Source organism: Sinocyclocheilus rhinocerous, unplaced genomic scaffold, assembly GCF_001515625.1.
Source record: "Sinocyclocheilus rhinocerous isolate Xijiao unplaced genomic scaffold, SAMN03320098_v1.1 scaffold967, whole genome shotgun sequence".
In the NCBI taxonomy this organism is placed as follows: Eukaryota; Metazoa; Chordata; class Actinopteri; order Cypriniformes; family Cyprinidae; genus Sinocyclocheilus; species Sinocyclocheilus rhinocerous.
The window spans coordinates 32,426-52,311 of NW_015660510.1; the positions used below are offsets into that span (position 1 = coordinate 32,426).

The window sequence follows — 19,886 nt, forward strand, 5'->3', positions numbered from 1 at the left end:
AGATGAGTCTCCTTCAATACTTAGACGCATGAATGCGGTTTTAGATGCTGGTCTGAATTTACAAATGACATGCTAGATGCCTCAAAGCTTATGTCACATGCAAAACATGGCATAAAAAAACAATGACATGTATAATCCAATAAATAAATACAAAATAAAAATTTGTACATGTGTATTTAAGATGTAAATAAAATGATTCTTGAAAATGATGTAGAATTTTCCAAAAACATCAAAACAAATGTTACATTTCTTGGTGCATGTGTTTTAAACTAGTTTTAGACTTTAGAATTTTGGAATATCCTGGAAAAACAAACGTCAATGAAAGCTGGAATGAGTTAGTGTTTGAATCTGTCTTTGTGTAAGTGAGATGAGTAAATGTGACCCTGGACCACAAAACCAGTCATAAGGGTCCATTTTTCGAAATTGAGCATGTTGACATTTAGTCTAGAACTACAGTAAGCATCATGTTTCCACAGCGCACACAACGCCTCTGCACTCACTTCCGGTAACTCTAGACATGAGGACAGGAGAGCTGCCAGTCAATAAATGGGAAAACAAAGTAACCGGAGTTACTTATTTGAAAAAGTAACTCAGATATTTTCTTGTTAATTAAAAAGTAATGCGTTACTTTACTAGTTACTTGAAAAAAAGTAATCTGATTACGTAACTCACATTACTTGTAATGCGTTACCCCCAACAGTGATGGAAATTGGGAAATGTGCAACATATGCACTATGAAAACCATATTAGGAAGAACAGGGTATTTCTGGATTAGCCCATTTGTCTCTTCTGTATACAAATAAATGTGAGTACAACTGCAAAATCACACACAGCAGCATCCCTTAGTTTACTTAACCAGAACAGACAGAAGATTCGGCATCTGCATTTTTCTATAAAACTAATGTCAAATAGATCCATATATGGCTTCTGTGAAATCCTCCTTTTTTAACCCAAACTACTGAACCGCAACGATCCATAAGCCTCCTCAAAGAACCACTCAGTACTAAAATATTGACATTTTCCCCATGACTTCTAATGTTAAAATAAACATATTAAAAAATGTAGAAAACTCCCATCTCAGTAAATCAGATAAACATTATTAGGACTAACTTATGTAATGTAAAATGAAAGAAAAGGGATAGATCACCCAAGAAATACATTTCTCGTTATTTACTCAACCACATGTCATTACAGAATGTTTTGTGGATGGATGAGTCTGGTTGAAATGAAAAATATTAACCAAACACTACAGTCGGCATAAGGTTCGTATTACTGAATACAAATCACAGTCTAATGGTGACAGTCTAATAGTTTTGCTTTCTCTCTGGATCAGGAGAGCTTGATGGCATTGATGAAACTATGAAATCTGCATCATACGATAAAATCGTTCAGGAGAATTCCAAGGTATCATTCTGTGAAGTGTGAACTGAAGCTCAGCACAAAGGTTTTGTAATGGCTAAGTTAGCACACATTTTTGGCTTTGTTTGTCAGATGAGGTCACTATAAACTGTTGTTGTATGAAATAATACATTTGAATAATAATACATTTTATTTATAGGCGCCTTTCTCAACACTCAAGGACACCGCACAATAAATTCACGAACAAGACAATAGAAAACAAACAAGAAATACCATATACAAAAGACTAAAACAGAGTAAAGTAGGACTGGACAAATGAAATGTAGGTGAGGTATTCAATCTTAAACAAGTGAGACTTGAGTCTGGATTTAAAAAGAGATATAGAGAGTCGGTATTTCTGATATCAGGTGGTAGTGAATTCCAGAGCTATTTTAGGATGGGCCACAAATTCTCCTTCTGTATCGCACAGAAGAAACAGAGGGTGAGTAGACAAAGACAGAGCTTTAATTTCTGAGTTAACCATTCCTTCAAATGGCTAAGACATTTTGGGGGCTTTTTGATTCCTTATTTGACAAACATATATTTTTTATAATATTATTGGGCAGAGAGTGAGGGGCACGGGTATTTCTCAGGAGAAATGCTGCATCATAGCTGTGATGGTTGTGATTGAAGCACCAGAAGTACAGCAAGACAAAGGGAAGGAATTATCCCTCTTATTAGTTGCCCACCTTCACTTCTGTCGCACTGTTGTTCAAGGACAATTGAGTTTGATGCTTAAATTGAGCTATGTTTGATTTCAAATCCATCAGCTCCTCACCTCAGTAAACACTCTCATTAGAAAACATCATTCTGGCATTTTACATTGGCATATAACAGTTGCATAAAAGCAATATGGAAATTGTTGATATCTGCGCTATTGCGAGTTTGATATTACTTAATTATCCTGCACCACTTAATACAGTCTCTTCTGTAATGTGTTCAGACTTAACTTTGGCGCTATTTACCTTACGTTACTTCACTCAAATCAAAGTTTTAGGGTTAAAATAAAAAAATTAAATGTCATTATAATGTCATTATTACCATTCTCTCCCACGTCTGATGTCATATGATTGCACTGCGAGCCAGTCTCCTGAATCTCAAAAAGTGTCACATTTACCCTAAAATCAAAAGAAATGAGAATTTGAGAGGAAAATGTAGAATTATCTTTTATAAATGTACACAATTTGGGCTTTTTGATTGTCACTTATGTTTATAAATCATAGTAAACAATTTATGCGTGAGAATATTGAACTTGAGAAGCACCACAATAAAAATACACTTCATGATAATTTGTCCTTTATGTCTCCTGTTGGATAAATGCATCTACTAAAATATCTGCAGAATAGAAGTAAAATGTAAATGAGTGGTTTACTGTGGTTTTTATGTGTTCAGTCACAAAGAATAAGCTGCTGTGTAATTTCATCAGCATTCTCATTCATCGCAATTGCTATTGCTCTGTAAGGCAACTTGGCATAGAAGTTTTTAAGTTAAACATGTCATGTGATTAATAACTAATATCCAAGGAAATATACAAGACTGATTCCAAGGCAATGCACATACTTTGAAATATGGACCTACAGTACTGCCATACTGATACATATACCTAACAGCATCCCCACAGTGAGATTCGCATGTTGTGAGGGTGTTTTTCAGCACCATGGACTGGCAGTCTGATCAAGAGTGATGGGAAGATGAATGCAGCACAATACATTAAGATACACTGCCAAAACAACACTAGGGTGGTTTGAAATGAAGAAAATTTACGCCAGAGACATTCAGTTGGAGTTCTGACCTCGTTCGGCCTCATCAAACATCTGTGAAAAGAGCTCTGAGTTGCTGTCCACTGTCCACTCTCCATCTAACCTGCATCAGCTCCAGCATTTTTGCAATGACAAATAAACTGATGCTGCTCCATCATGTTGTGACTGTAAAAAGACTGTAAAAGGCAGAATACATAATTATAAACAGCTGACATTTCAGTTCTTGTTTTGTGCATTATAGGTTTATCATTCATTTTATTTTTTTGGGGTGCATTGAATAAGAGTAAAACTTTATTTTGATAGTCCACTTTTAGACATTCTACTAACTATAAGTAACTTTGCAACTACATGTGGCAAGCAGTCATTAGAGTATTATTAGACTGTCTGCTTAATATCTGCTAACACTTTATTTTGATGGTTCCCCAAACAGACATTCAGCTGACTATAAGTAACTTGGCAAGTACATGTAGTTGCAAAGTTACTGATAATGTTTAAAGTGGACTATTAAAATAAAGTGTAAAGTTTAATTCTATAAATTAAAGCACTTATCAAAAGTATTACATGAATCAGATGGGCCAGGGACAGCATTTAGTGTCAAATATTTTGTAAAAAAAATTCCAAATAAAATAAAAATATCATAATAAGCAGAATAATTAACAGTCAGATGGTCAGTGAAAGGTTGATGCATAGCTGAAATTTCCTTCAGAGTTCCTGGACACGATTTCTTCTCCCATAATAAAATAATTACAATTCAAGTCAATATTTGATGTCAATATATTCATTTAGTAAGTAGTTGTGTAATAAAGTACTGGATAAAGTACAGTCAGCTGGTCATTATCACAAAATAATCCGCTTCAGGATGATACAAGACCCTTCCATTTAGCATTTATTTCTGTCAGGACCACTATCGTCAAAATGATTGACACTTGGCACACAGTTTGGATTGGTGGTTCTGTTCTGGGTAAAAACTCCCTGCTCATCCATGCAGCAGTACACCCCCAAAATGATTGACACTTAGTGATTGACACTTAATGTTCTTAATGATATTTTAGTGTAACAACATTATTCAAGATAAAAAAAAGTGTCTGATTCAGGAAACGGGGAATATCAGAAAGCCTTTTAGGGATTCTAAAGAAACAGAGTGTGTCAGCAAGGACAACTATCCTTCCTCGGGTCAAGTCAAGTCAATATAGCGCTTTATACAATACAGATTGTGTCAACGCAGCTTTGCAGTGTTAAACAGTTAAAAACTGTTTAATAGTATGTCGATAATGCAAACAAATTTCACTTCTGCCGTAAAGCAGCTCTAAAAAGAGTACAATAGTAAACAGTCAATTTTCTAGTTAATCGATGATTCAGTGATGTCATCGTCCAGCTCAGTTCAGTTCCCTTCCAATAGTGTCTGTGCAATAAAGTCGATAGTATTGTCAAAAATTAGTTGTCCCAAACTAAGCAAGCCAAAGGCAACAGGAACCAAAACCCCATCGATGACAGAAACGGAGAAAAAAACCTTGGAAGAAACCAGTCTGCAACACAAGTCAGATTGAGCAGAGGACTCGTCTGGTTCTCATGGTCTTGTATATAAAATATACAAGACCTTATCGCCTAAGGTCTTCGCAGGGGATCTGTCTCTGGGGCTCATCTAGTTGACATGATCTCCACTGACATTCAGGGCTATAGGTGATGATCCACCATCTGGACTGGATACAGACTGGATCCGTATGGATACGGTGAACTCAGAATAAGAATGAAACAGACTAATATTAGCGTAGATGCCATTCTTCTTATGATGTAACAAGTACATTGGGTGTTTGGGAAGTGTTTCCAGTTCCAGTTGACCTAATTAACGCATCCTAACAATCTTCCACTACATATAGATTAGTATACTAGATAGGGCACTGGACATTCCAGCATAGCTGGGCCATTAATAATTTGACACAGCAGCTCATATAAGATAATTTCCGTGTGCTGACATGGAAATCTTTACATTCGCTAGCTGTCATTTCTCCCAAAGATCTTTCTGGCCCAGTACCTCGAAAACAAAACCAAAGATCAACAGAGCAGGAATGTGACTAGATTACAGCATCTGGCGATGTTCTCAGAGCTCTTAAAACTAATTAAAAACACTATTTTGTTACTCTCAAAAGTTAATAACATCATGGAATTTAAAGCTGCTGCATTGGGAAAAGTTGGCCAAAGGGGAAAAAGCTCCATACGCCAGGGAAGAGAGATGACATATTGGTGATCTGAGGCACATCTGCACATGAATACATTTGTCTCCTGTCAGTCTTCATTCACTGTTATTTAAAGTCTGAACGCTCACACTCTTCTTGAGAAAAGTTAGTCCAGCATCAAGAATCTGACTGCCATAAAACCCTTGGAAACTACTGCTGGCATATTAAATCATGTCTCACATGTGCTATAATATCGACGACAACACTGCTAATTAAGTTGCTCTAAACACAAACAGTTGCATGCTTACATGGGTGTTTCTGTGGAGTTTTTTTTATATATAAAATAAACTGTAAAGAGTGTATAGAGTGCTGCAGTTATGACGTAATTTTGTAGGCCAGCCAGTAAGTTCACATCATCCTGGTTTCCTCAACAAAAATCCAATAGGATTTTTCCATTGGCTTTTGGTGTGACAGCAGCTGCATACACCAAATGGTAACACGTCAATTTCACAAAAACTCCCATATATTGCAAAAATGTTTTTATGCTCGCATGAGGTGGTTTTTTGAGGCAATTCGAAAAAGGAATATTTCGCAGAACTGCAATGGAAACATGGCGTACATAAAAGTCACATGATCATTCTTTAATGTACAATAACTTCCAAGAAACACCTCACACATGGCCACTCTCAAGTATAAGGGCCTTTCCTTTCCATTAATGCTTGGATAACCCCTTATTTACACTGCACACGTCTGCAGCAAATCACAGCTCCAACACGGCCACCGGAGCTGATCGCGGCCACTCTAGTCAATGTTTGTATTTATACCAGCCGTGCCGTGGCACGTTTCAGAAGTGGGTAACGCTTTATTTTAAGGACCAGATTTGAGCTATTAATTAGTTGCTTATTAGCATGCATATTACTAGCATATTGACTGTTTATTAGTACTTATAAAGCACATATTAATGACTTATTCTGCATGACCGTATTTTAGATCCCTTAATCCACCCCATACCTAAACTTAACAACTACCTTACTAACTATTAATAAGCAGCAAATTAGGAGTTTGTTCAGGGAAAACTCTTAGTTAATAGTGAATATGTGTTCCCTATTCTAAGGTGTTACCCAGAAGTGTCCCAGAAGCGACTTTCCACACTGCTTCTCTAAAGATACACGCATATGTCTCCTTTGATTAAAGGGGGGGGTGTAATGCTATTTCATGCATTCTGAGTTATTTACACCGTTAAAGAGTTGGATTCTCGTGCTAAACATGGCCAAAGCTTCAGAAAATGAGTTGGATGTATGACGGAGTATTTCTGTGCCAAATACATTCTTTATGGGTTTGTATAAGTTTCGGAACGTTATACATTTGGAACGTCATGAAGGGCGGAATACCTTGTATAACCATGGACACCATGTAAATTTGGATATTGGCTCTTAAAGGGAAAACGCACAATAAATAATACAGTGGGATCGCATATAGCCCAGGATCATTTTGCGTTCTTGCACCCCGTTAGCAACTCTTCCACGGCCCGGTACTCGGTCGCGACCCAGGGGTTGGTGACCCCTGTTCTAGCGAGTATGTGTTTACCTGTTCAGTCTGATTATGTCTAGTGTCCCCGACAATCTCTGTATTCTTATTTACACACCTGTTATCAACCACCTTTTTCATGACAAGTAAAAATAAAAAAAACTATTGACTTTGGGACGATAGAACCAGAAGTGCTAATATGCAACTAATTTCCAGGTTTTGGCTATAAATAGACGTCATTCCTGCAGCACTCTATTGTAAGTGAAGTACAAATATTTTGTTACTGTACTTAAGTACAGGTTTTGTAAACTTCTATATTCCTCCAGATCCTTTATTTACATTTGCGACTGCAAAGCACATGCATTATAACAGCAAGAAAAGCTTTGTGGATCGGTCATATTGATCTTTTGAGCGATTAGGTTCCTCTGAATATGTCAAACCAGTTCTCAAAGAGGTCTGAATTTGCGAATCTGAATGTAAATCTTGAGAAGTTCAACCAAATGCACTCAAATAATTGCAGCTGAATGGATTTGCTACTATGGAGCACAGACACGGAGCTTCTTCCTGAGAAAGGCATCCACATTTTCGATTAATCATCACTCATATGTCAACAGAGTGCGAGTGTCCTGACCACTTTGAGTCAGTTATGGACCTTCACCTGACCTGCATTGGAGTGAAGAGACACTCAGAGAGAGTTTTCCACCACTGTATGAGACTGTAGCTGACATCACTAATATTTGTAACGCTTCAACAGGATGCTTGTCAGTGATACTGACTGTACATATGGAGCATCTCTTCGTGAGCGCCGGATACATGGTACCTCATTTCACATGCACACCCTGTGGTTATAGTGGGTCCGAATAGATTTAGATCCAATTTAGATTAGAGCCGGGTGAGTTTAGCGTTCAGAACCCCCAGGCGACCCTGAGAAGCTGGAATCGCTGGAATGAAGTGTGGAGTGTAAGGTGAAGTTTAAAGACTGTAGGCGAGTTTTCTTTGAAAACACAGCTATAAAAACCTGCAGTTTACGATCTAGGGTGCCACCTGCAAGGTGGGTGGGTGGTTGGGATGCAGGGGCCAAATTTGTATTACTTAAAAACAGATACACCTATACTCTTAACACTTCACATTGTACATGTCCCATACAAAAATACCATGGTATTACCACAGTGTTTTGGACATGAACCATGTAAATATCATGGTATGAATTCCAGCATTTTGTTACATGTACCATGGTATTTTGCGTGAATAAAAGTAGTCAAGTAAATTTTTATCAGCATTTATTCAAAATAGAGATGATGAAGTAGAAGGAGAAGAAGGAAGAAGAATAATAAGAAGTAAACTAACCTTCGGAGCTTGGGCACCTATTGTATTTCTTTTTATTATTCTTCCTTCTACTTCTTCTTCCGCGCTGGAAGTCTATGGCAGCCAGGGTCAAAAGTTTGGACACATTACTATTTTGTGTTTTTGCAAAAAGCCACTTATGGTCATCAAGCCTGCATTTATTTGATCAACATTTTAATATACTTTAAAATATATTTTATTTCTGTGATGCAAAGCTGAATTTTAAGCATCATTACTGCAGTCTTCAGTGTCACTTGATCCTTCAGAAATCATTCCAAAATGCTAATTTATTATCAATGTTGGAAACAGTTAATATTTTTTTATAACGTGTGATACTTTTTTTCAGGATTCTTTGATGAATAGAAAGTTTAAAAAATAACAGCATTTATTTAAAATATAACTTTTAAAATACACTACTGTTCAAACGCCTGAAGTCAGTATGTATTTATTGGAAAGAAATTAGTTTTTATTCAGGATTTGTTAAATTGATAAAAAGTGATAGTTAAGTTTTATATGCTTAGAAAACATCTCTATTTTGAATAAATGCTGCAAAAATAAAATTCTGAGGGATCATCCCTGATAGCACACGTACATCACAGAGATGTCTATTTGACGTCTGCATTTACATCTGCAAGACATATTTTTTAGAGTGTTTGCTCATCTGCAATATGTCATACGACTTATAACATATGCATTTTTAGAAAAACATTATAGAAAATGCAGGTCCATGTCATGATGTGTGATATGACAATAAAATATAATAAATATATTAGAATAAAATAAACATTACCTTGCAATATACTGTACCTTATAATAGTGTTTTATAATTAATGTATATTGATAACTATTGTATATGACAATAAAATAAATACAATAAGCATATTAGAATAATGTATTACCTTATATATTACTTATAATAGTGCTTTATAATTAACATATCATACAACTAGAATATATAATATTGTGTGCAATCTGTCACGCCCACTGATGCCTCGTCAATAGGTCACGTACGCGCTTGATAGCTCTGAAGTAAACTAACCCTGGAACAGAACCTGCTCCGGAGCAGGTTATGTTCGGAGAATTAGTTGCTATGGCTACTTACTTACATACCCTGAAAGTTACCTCCGTTTTTGGAACCGAAAGCTGAGTTTATCTGCTTACTTACCCTTAAAGATGCCCAGGTATGTCACATAACCTGCTTTCTGGAATACCCCCCAGAAACCAGGGTCTGTCTTGATATGGTGTTGAGTCAGTGCTCTTGGCAAGGGTAACTTGCACTTCTGTGATGGCACCATTAACGCAGAAAAGTACTTACAGATTTTAGAGCAACATATGTTGCCTTCTAGACAGCGCCTCTACCAGGTATGACCATGCATATTTCAACATGACAATGCAAAGCCACATTCTGTTCACACTACAAAGTCCTGGCTGAGGAAGAAGAGGGTATGGTTGCTGGACTGGCCTGCCCGCAGTCCTGACCTGTCCCCAATAGAGAATGTGTGGGGCATTTTGAAATGCAAGATGCAACAATGAAGATCTCATACCTTTGCACACATTAAGACTAAAGATTACATACCTTTGCACACATTAAGATTAAAATTCCAGCTGAAACACTTCATCACTTGGTGTTCTCAGTACCTAAACTGTTGTGAAAAAAAGGTAACAGTGGTTATTGTTTCACTGTCCCAACCTTTTAAAAAATGTGTTGCAAGAGTCAAATTTGATATACATGTTAATTTTGAGGAAAAAAAATATGGGAAAAACATCAAATCACATGCTGTTATATTGTTTTCAGTGTAATCCACATCAAAGGTGATTTACACATTATTGTTTTCAGTTTTAATTTTAATTCAGTATGCTGTCCCAACTTTTTCTGATTTGATGTTATAGTTAAAGACTGCATGAACACATTAGGCATCATTGTCAGATATTACTTAATTCATTGGTAAAACGTTTTAACCGTACAACCATTTAATATTAGTGTGTGTGTGTCCTGGTATTCCCTACATTATGAAGACCAAATGTCCCCACAAGTATAGTAATACCAGTCAATTTTGACTTTACCGAAACTTGAAACAAGCTTATAAATCAAACAGAATTGAGTGTTTTAAAAATCTAAAATAGCAGAAAGTTTTGTGTGAGGGGTGGGTTTTTGTGTAGGGTTAGGGTAAGGGTAAGTATAAAAACCATTACATCTATGGAATGTCCCCGTAAAACATGGTAACCAGTATGTGCGTGTGTGTTTATTATATTTACGTTTTATAAAAGTAATGAGTTACTTTAGCCTGTGTGTTCCAATCATGCTTAAAGACCCAGTGAAAAAAGACAGAGTTAAAACATTGTTGAGGTAAATGAAAGTCACTTTACTTTATTTGTCCCTTTACGGGAAATTTGTTTTGCACAATACAGGTAAAAGCCTTTCCACACTGAGCGCGATGCGAAAAAGCGATGCGAATGGCGCTTTCACACCGAGCGCGTAACGATTGTTCGCCTTCTGCTAGTTCACGCCTGCACGCTAGGTGGCGCCGACCAATAATGCATTTTTCCTCAGATATGTATCTCGTATATGGATTTAACATTACTAATATTTGTCATAAACATCCTTTATTGGACGGTGCTCTACAGATCACATAATGTTAGAAATGTACTCTTAAGAACATGTGAGAATAAATCTGTTCTCAAATACCAAGCATCCACTCTCTTATCCGGGATACTCTTCTTTGGTGTTTGTTTACACTGGTTTTCGAAACAGAGCCACCACTCTCACCCTTTTGTGCAACCGCAGCTGCTCCGGTCACGTGATCCTAGCTCAAATCTTATTGGACAGCCCGTGTTTTCGCTTTGCGAAACTGAAAAGATTCGTCGGACTGGTTGGAAAAAAAACATTCACATTTGTATGAAAGATGGGTTCAAGTGGTACCTAAATACACTTTTAAATACATTTTTAGCACTTTTTAGTTCATATTCATGGTGTCCCAAAATAGCACAGTTGAGTACACTTAGATGTTCTCAAGATTATCTTGTTGGTATATTAAGTACAAAATTAGTGCGCGAAAATAGAGCACTTTGAGTACATTATGGAAGTGTACTTTTTTTTCACCAGGGCCTGTATAGATCTGCTACAGGTTATTTTATATGCTATTTGTGCAGCAGCAGTATGTCTTAAATACTCACAGCACCATATCAGCATATGTATTGGCAGTAGCAAGTTCCTGTACTTGCTTTGCAGCAGCAGCAATAATAATCTACAAATACAGCAATAACCAAAAGCAGCAGCAATTCAGCAGTGTAGCAGATCTATTCCACCAAGACCAAATACATCAACATTGTCATATCCATTACCATGCTAAAATCTTCGGAGAGTTGTCATGATAGAAATATATTACATTTATATAGCATGCAATCTATCAAATAATGTGACTATGTTTAGTGTCCTGTTTATTATTACTTTAGTAAACTGCAGCACATAAATGGCACCATTTCTTGAGAAAGATGCTGTTGTAGTTTCGTTTAGCAGGCAAAAGGACAAATCTGTTATTCAGAGCATCTCCGGTCTGAGACCCAAAGAATTATGGTTCAAATTAGACTTTGGACTACATTCAGCAAGAAGGGTTTTTCCTTAATGTCAACAGCACACTCATCTATTCAGAAATCAGTTGCTCCATCACAAACAGAATCATCCCTGTCTCTACATGTCAGATAGCATAGTTCTCTACAGTCCTGTAGGGGAAAAAACCCTTTTCTCATCCTTACAGCGCTGATATCGTGTTGAAGCAGCTGGCTGAAACACCTCAGGCTCTGAGCTTGACTATGCAAGTATTGACTGCACCCCTTCTGTATCCAGCATGAGAGGATTGATCCAAGCGTTTGATTCACAGCACTGATGTAAATCCTTGGCCTGAGTGATTGGCTGTTTTTAGGACAGGCAGATACATGTAGCTGTGTGCCGTTCATGGGTAAGTGCTCTCACACATAAATCCATACAAAAGAGTCAAATTCAAGCCTTCTTGATTGTTTTTGAGCTTTTCTCACTGTTTTTCCCCTGAGAACATGAGACTCAGAAGAGTCTTAGTGTCACTCAGAGATGTGTAAAGCTTTATGTCTTCAAGGTTTGTTATTACCAGTTGAACAGTTTCAGACAGACCACACATGCTCATGCACACTTCACATATACTAAGTGCCAAAAAATGGCTTTTGTGTTTAAATCAAATTGTAAGCATGTTTCTCTGAGCCTCACTGATAAAACTGACATACAAACCAGCTATAAACGAAACGTCTGTGATGTTTTGAGCATCTTCTCACTTTTTCCTGCCAGACCTTTTTCTAGAGCTCCATGTGGTGACACATATAGTATATATTTCTCACATTAAGCCACGAAAATGTTTGTTGTTTGCATGTTGTAGTACCAGTGTTATTATAGTTAAAGCTAAAACCATAAAAATGTTACTTTAAAGAAAATAATCATTAACTTAAAAAATAAATAAATAAATACATTTGATTTCAACTAGTTGCAAGGCAAAATTTCTCATTTTCATTTAGTTTAACTTGATATACAAAAATAACTAACACTGAAATAAAATGAATTACATTTAATTAAAAATGCAAAATACATTCATATTGACACTGCCATTCAAAAGTTTGGGGTCAGTAAAATGTTTTAATGTTCCTGAGAGAAGTCTCTTCTGCTCACCAAGGCTGCATTTATTTGATTAAAAATACAGCAAATACTGTAAAATTGTGAAATATTATTACAATTTAAAATAGCTGTTTTCTATGTGAATATCTGTTAAACTGTAATTGATTTCTGTGATCAAAGCTGTATTTTCAGCATCATTACTCCGACGTGACGTCGAGAGTGACCGACTGAAAGGGAACAGTTGTGCTGCTTCAGATTTTTGTAGAAATCGTGATACATTTTATTTTTCAGGATTATTTGATGAATAGAAAGTTCTAAAGAACATTTTACATTTCCTTACTGTCACTTTTGACCAATTTAAGGTGTCCTTGTTAATTTCTTTCAAACAAACAAATAAGCAAACAAACAATGAATGCATGCATGAATGAATATATAAACCTTACTGACCCCAAAACACATGCATAGGCGGACAGATTAAGACAATATTCTTTGGTTATCAAAGTAAAGAAAATACAGAATATTATATTATTTTAATCTTTGGGGTCGAACCGTCCATCTGTAATACCATTTTAATATAAGCAAAAGCAGACACAGAAGCCAAGAAGCTCTCGTTCTGAAATGGGATTTGTTCCCTGTGCTTGAAGTGCTAATGTCAAGTTCAGACTAAGTGATATGTTTATGTATAATCACTCCCATGCGCTGTCAACGTCTCTCATGTTGATCCAGGCACAATTTATAAGAAAACTGAAAATGCCAGAGACGTGATTTCAGATGCGATGAACAAAATATTAAAGCGCACAAGTCATGACCGTACTGTAAGTCACATCCCTCCATTCAGCAGCTAATAAAACAGCTTGACTTTTCCTCTGGGAAACACCTGCGAGCTCCTTCACCTGAGGTTGTGCTGGTCTGATTTTGAGTGAGGTTGTCCTTCATGTTCTGAATGTTTGAAGCTGGAAATGCATTCAACCTCTGCTACTCGTTTGCCGGATGATTGATTTTATAGACTGTGAGCTCAGCAAACGTCCATATGAAAAGATCTATGCAAGATTAACTAGTTTTATTTGCATGTTTTGATTTGCCAGGAAATATATTGCACTTGAAGCTGCTGGAAAGTTAAATTTGACTTTAAATGTTTCATCATTCATGGTAAAGCAAGCATGACTAATATTGCTAATTTGCTATTAATATTGATTAATATTGTAAGGGTTAGACATCTGAAGGAATGCTTTAACCTAAGTGTCAAACATGTTGCTGTAACTCATCTTGCAAGAGTTTACTAAGCAATCAAAATTATGATTTTGCCCTTGCAGATTATAAAATGGACAAATAGAATCCCACAGACTTAAACTGAAACAAGAACCTGGGCTGCGTTTCTCAAAAGCACTGTGAGAGATGTTGATCATAGAGACCATTGGTGGCAATGGATCTATGATCTACTTAGGCTTACGATGCTTTTGGGAAATGCAGTCCTGGGCTGTATCACTCAAAAAAAGCATGACATTATTATTCAAACAGAATTTTTCAGTGTTATGTTTGGTAGTAAATGTTATTAAATACTTAAAGAGACAGGTTTAGCTTACTTCTTGTGACGTTAGGGTCAAAGATGATGAAGGGAATTCAAAAACTGATCGAATAAAACACAGTTTATGAAAGAAAACAAAAGACGGTAATCCAAATAACGAGCTACAAAGCTTTGCACTATGCACAAACAATACCGGACAAAAGACCGCAACACAAGCGGAACTTAAATACACAGTGATAACGAACTCGATGGCAAACAGGTGTGAGATAATTAATGAATTGTCATAGCAACTAAAGATCAAACAGGAACAGAGAACAAAAGAAATAGGAAACAAAAGGTTAGCAAACTAGAAATCCTTGAAAACTAAACTAAAACAGAACATAACATTTACACTTCTAACACACACATAGGCAAACAAATATAGAAAGAACATAGAATATATAAGAATATAAAAACAACTTTACAGTGAATAAATCATCACAGAATAGTCTTTTTTTTTAGTGAACCGTCCCTTGTGAAAAAGTTTGCTTAACCCTCAAATGGTCCTCGTTTCCTGTTTACACTTAAGGCCCTTGGGGTCAATATGACCCCAAACATTGAAAGAGTAATTATGAAAAATATATACATTTTTAATAATACAAATAATATATCATTTTTTTTGTTTACTTCTCATCTATACATTAATGCTGTGTTTTGGGAGATATTATATAAACTGTACTTGCAGATAATATAATATTGATAAAGTAAAAGACCACTTAAGTACTTAAATAGAGACACTTTCATAACTGTTTCTTAACACACTTATTTGTAATAATGGCAAATTTAAACTTTTATTTAATTTACATATTAAATACTTTTTTCATTTTAGTTTTTTTTTTAAATATGTATTTTTAATCATTACAATAATATTTTAAAATAATTTGATGTGCTCACTACCATACCAACACATGTGAAGTACTTCATTAATATTAATAAAGTTAAAGTTACAAATATATTTAAATGAATGACATACAATTTTCAACAGAAATGGCATTAATGTATATTTTCGTTTATTATAAATGCATGTGAATACATTCAGCAGTACGCTTTAACCATATTTCAAACACAACAGAAGTAATTATGAAACGACATGTACTTAAGTCCTAGCTACTTCATAGACTCAAACACACAAAAGTTCAGCTAACTGCATTTAATATAAATGTAAACTATAATTTAATTTATTTTAATTCCTATTAATATGCAATTAGTTTTCTAAAAACATTACATTCAGTTCACACTTTAAAGTATATATATATTTTACAGAATGATTATTCTTTATAGAAGTATGCTAAAATGTACTTATTTTTCTCAAGAGTTTATTTAATGATGTCCCTGATATGAATGTAACGTAAAGCTGCCAAACGCAACAGGCTGCATAAATCCTCTTGTCAAATAAGGGCAGATAAATAAGATCAGTTTTCATACGTCCATCTGGCATTAGTCACCACAGAGAGATATATGTGGATGAAACTCAAAGGTCTTTTGGAAAGAATTTGCTTCAGATCTCATTGCTCTCTCACTGTCTCACACGCATACACAAACAAACAACCTCACACACATGCTAACACATGCTCTCAATAGAGCTCAACGAGGTACGGTCAGAGCAGATCATTCCAGCAACAACTAGTTTAGAACTTGCCTTTAACCAAAGAGTAAATGCATGTGGTTAACCTGTGACAAAAAGGCCAAAACTGACCTGACCATCATGTTCCTGGTCTGTCTTGTCACATATAGCATCAGCCTCAGCCGGTTTGCTAATGAACCGCCCAGAGCCCATTTACTGACCCTCTGATATTCACAAATCTGGAAAGTGCTTTTTCAGTCTGGCAGGCTCTAACCTGATTGGCTTGCCTCACACAACTAACGCGAGTGTAAGGCCACACAAGTCTTTTATCAGTCCTCCTGCCATGTTTACAAGGTACCGGGATGGATACAATCAGCACTTTTGAGGAAGAACTAAACACACTGGATTTGCCAAAGTTTGTCAAGTTACATCTGTGAAATAATCAGTACTTTTGGACATACGGCTACTCTAATCACAAACTTTTCTTTTGGCTATTTTTCAATATTCCTGTATGTTCTTGGTGATTGCTACCCCATTATTTAAGTAACAATTTACAATAAAGTCCCATTAGTTAGTTAATAGTTGTTAGTTAATACTGTACATTGACTAAAATTAAGTTAAAATGAGCAATTCATTACATTATTTATTAATCTAACAATCCAAAATGACAATTTGCTGAACGTGTGCTCATCCTCAGGCCATCCCAGATGTAGATGAGTTTGTTTCTTCATCAGATTTGGAGAAATGTAGCATTACATCACTTGCTCGCGCCAATGGATGCTCAGCAGTGAATGGGTGCCGTCAGAATAAGAGTCCAAACAGCTGATAAAAACATCACAATAATCCACAAGTAACCCACACCACTCCAGTCCATCAGTTAACATCTTGTGAAGACAAAAGCTGCATGCTTGTAAGAAACAAATCCATTTTAAATTAAAACTGTCACATCTGGCCAAAACATGAGTCCATAATCCATAATAATGCTTCCTACTGTACTTTAAATAAGAAATATGGTTAAAGTGTAAAGAAATACTGTCGTGTAAAAATTACATTCACATATATTTTAGTTTTCCCATAAATGCTTGTCAGTATATTCAGCAGGAACACTTTAACCATATTTCAGAAACAATAGAATTATGAAATTCCTGGGTCACACTTTAGTTTAGGGACAATTTCTCCCTATTAACTAACTCTTAAGTATGACTTTGCCTCAATAAACTCCTAATTTTCTGCTTATTAATAGTTAGTAAGGTAGTTGTTAAGTTTAGGTATAGGGTTTAAGGATTAAGGGATCTAAAATATGCTCATGCAGAATAAGACATTAAAATGTGCATTATAAGTACTAATAAACAGCCAATATTCAAGTGATATGCATGCTAATAAGCAACTAGTTAATAGTGAGAGTTGGCCCCTAAACTAGAGTGTTACCGAAATTACATATATAAAGATGTACTTAAGTCCTACTTGAGTGTGTCAAAAAGCTCATCAAAGTTTATCTAACTGCATTTCATATACATTTAAACTATTTTTTTATTTAATTGCAAGTAACATGCAATTTAGTGTCTGAAAACATTACATTCAGTTCTCACTTAAGTGAATGCTTTTAGAGTAGCCTGTGTTTCTTTCTTTAAAAGAAAAAGGGAAAAAATGCTATGAAAAAAATATGTGTATATATTAGTACCTAAAGTACCTAAAAGGTACAAAAGTGTACTTAATGATAATCTTTTTTCTGAGAGTGTATAATGAAGAATTTGCTAATGGATAGTTTTTCCCAGCTATTGTGGCTCCATGGAATCATCTACTCTAGATTTGAAATTTCTAATGCTCCACGTGTAAACAAACCAATGTCGTCAGACTGTCGCAGTTGCCTTCTTGCTCAGATTAAACTGTGATGCGGACTAGACTATGCTGTGTTGAGAAGTCTGGCAATGCAAGACTATGTGACATAAAACTATATCCAAGAGTCGAGGAACCACCAGCAGCATCTCAATGAACTGAACTGAGTTTTGCACACTTGGAGAATTACACACAGAAGAGTCTTAGTAGAGCTTTATAAGCCTACAAGCTGCGTAACTGCAATTTAAGCATATATAGAGCAGTGCTTCACAAACTAAGCAGATGAAAACAATGAAAGAACGAGAACAATTTACAAAAGGCATCAGCAATGAGTGAATTGACTCATGCAACCTATGCACTGATTGTATTAATATTATTTAATGATAAAGAGTTTCTGTTGTCACTTTAGTTGTCATAATATATTCCTGCTCCTTTTGAAAATGTGATTATATGCAGAGTTGTCCAGCTGCTCATGAAGGTACTGAACATAATAAAAACCTTCTTTATCATCGCTAAATGGTAGGATGCACGTCTTGTTGTAATAGATCGTATGCAAATATCCACTAATTCAGAGTTTTGTTTACTGCTTTAAAGTATCCCATAATTTTACAGCATTAGCAAACAAGTGAATTGTCGGAATGATTTGAACTAAATCACAAATTGAGTCAGACCATTTTGCTAAGCTATTGAAATGATTACTTGCATGCGCCAAAAAGTCATTCATATGGTAGTTATGATTCTACCGATGTATCTACTGTTTTAATAGCTACCAGACAAATCTATTTAGCCTAATCTGTGGCTCAAGCTTTCGCTGTCCTGCAGCACCAGCCTATTTATTTACATGCATGCAATATTTTCAAAGAATATTTTCATTTCTCTTTCTGTCATTTCTCCCACTTGCAGCCTTTTCCTTTATGTTGCCATATTTATGAGCATGTGTACTTGGGAAAAACTTTATTAGCTAGTGTAGCAGTCATTTCACTTAAAATAATTATGCTGAATTGACACCTAAACCTATATTATTTATTTAAAGCTATGTATTATAATTTCATAATGAAATAATAGTTTTTTGGAACAACCTAATTGGCTAAAATGCGTTATGATGTTACGGTAATAACAGCAGTATTGAACACAGCGATTCTTGGCTTCTTTTTAACCATTTATTGTAAAGAGTATGTCTCTTAAAAATAGCGAAAATAGTTTATTTAGACAGAATAAAAATTTTAATCTATTAGCTAACACTTTACAGTAAGGTACCATTAGTTAGCGGTAGTTAATGCTTTTGTTACAGTATTAATTACTGTTTTTTTTAATGTTAGTAAAAAAATACAACTGTATATTGTTAGTTCAAATATATTAAATAATATTAACATATACAACTTTTGATTCTATTATTGCATTAATAAACAAACAAATAAATAGAACAGAATCCTATTTCAGGATTTTCTATTTCACAATTTTACATTTAATTCAGTGTGTTGCTGCTTTGTATTTTTTGTGAAATTCAATAGCAATTTCTGAGTTAAAATTGTTTCTACTTTTTGTTTTCAGTGTAAAATTAACAAGATTAATAAATGCTTTAAAATATTTTTCTTTTTAGTTCTTGTTAACTAATGTAGTTAAGTAATGTGAACAAATAGAACCAATTTATAATAAAGAAATTTTTTTATTAATTTTTTATTATTAATTTTTTTATTATTTTATATATTTAAAATAATCATAGGAGACACTATTTGAAAAAATTACCCTAATGTAAATGTTAATTGTACTGTAAATTGCAACAGATCAGCTAGAAGTGTCTGTGTGAATCTGAGCTGGATTTCTGCTGAGCTGATGTGTTGGCGTATGTTTTTCTGTGTGGTTTGGAGTTTTCATTGTAAACCAGTCCAGTTGGTCCTGTGTTAGGAATTACATGCTAGTTTTTTTTTAGTCTGGAAGGCGAACAAAAAAAGAAAACAGCTGTCAAACAACCAATTTTAAGCTCCACAGAAACAGCAACTACGGCACAACTGAAAGTCAAGTATTGAACCCTGACGCACATTTAAAATACACAGGCTGCTGAACAAATAGAGCTTCTCAAACA

The 19,886-nt window shown here is 35.2% G+C and overlaps 1 long non-coding RNA gene across 1 annotated transcript; it reads right to left on the bottom strand.

Moving 5' to 3' along the window:
- Nucleotides 1-3,178: 3,178 nt before the first annotated feature.
- Nucleotides 3,179-19,843, bottom strand: LOC107725275 (uncharacterized). The gene is made up of 3 exons (XR_001638103.1): nucleotides 19,775-19,843; nucleotides 16,649-16,659; nucleotides 3,179-3,190 (listed from the first exon to the last, which is right to left on the bottom strand). It is a non-coding gene; the product is annotated as an uncharacterized LOC107725275 (long non-coding RNA).
- Between the last annotated feature and the right edge of the window lie 43 nt (nucleotides 19,844-19,886).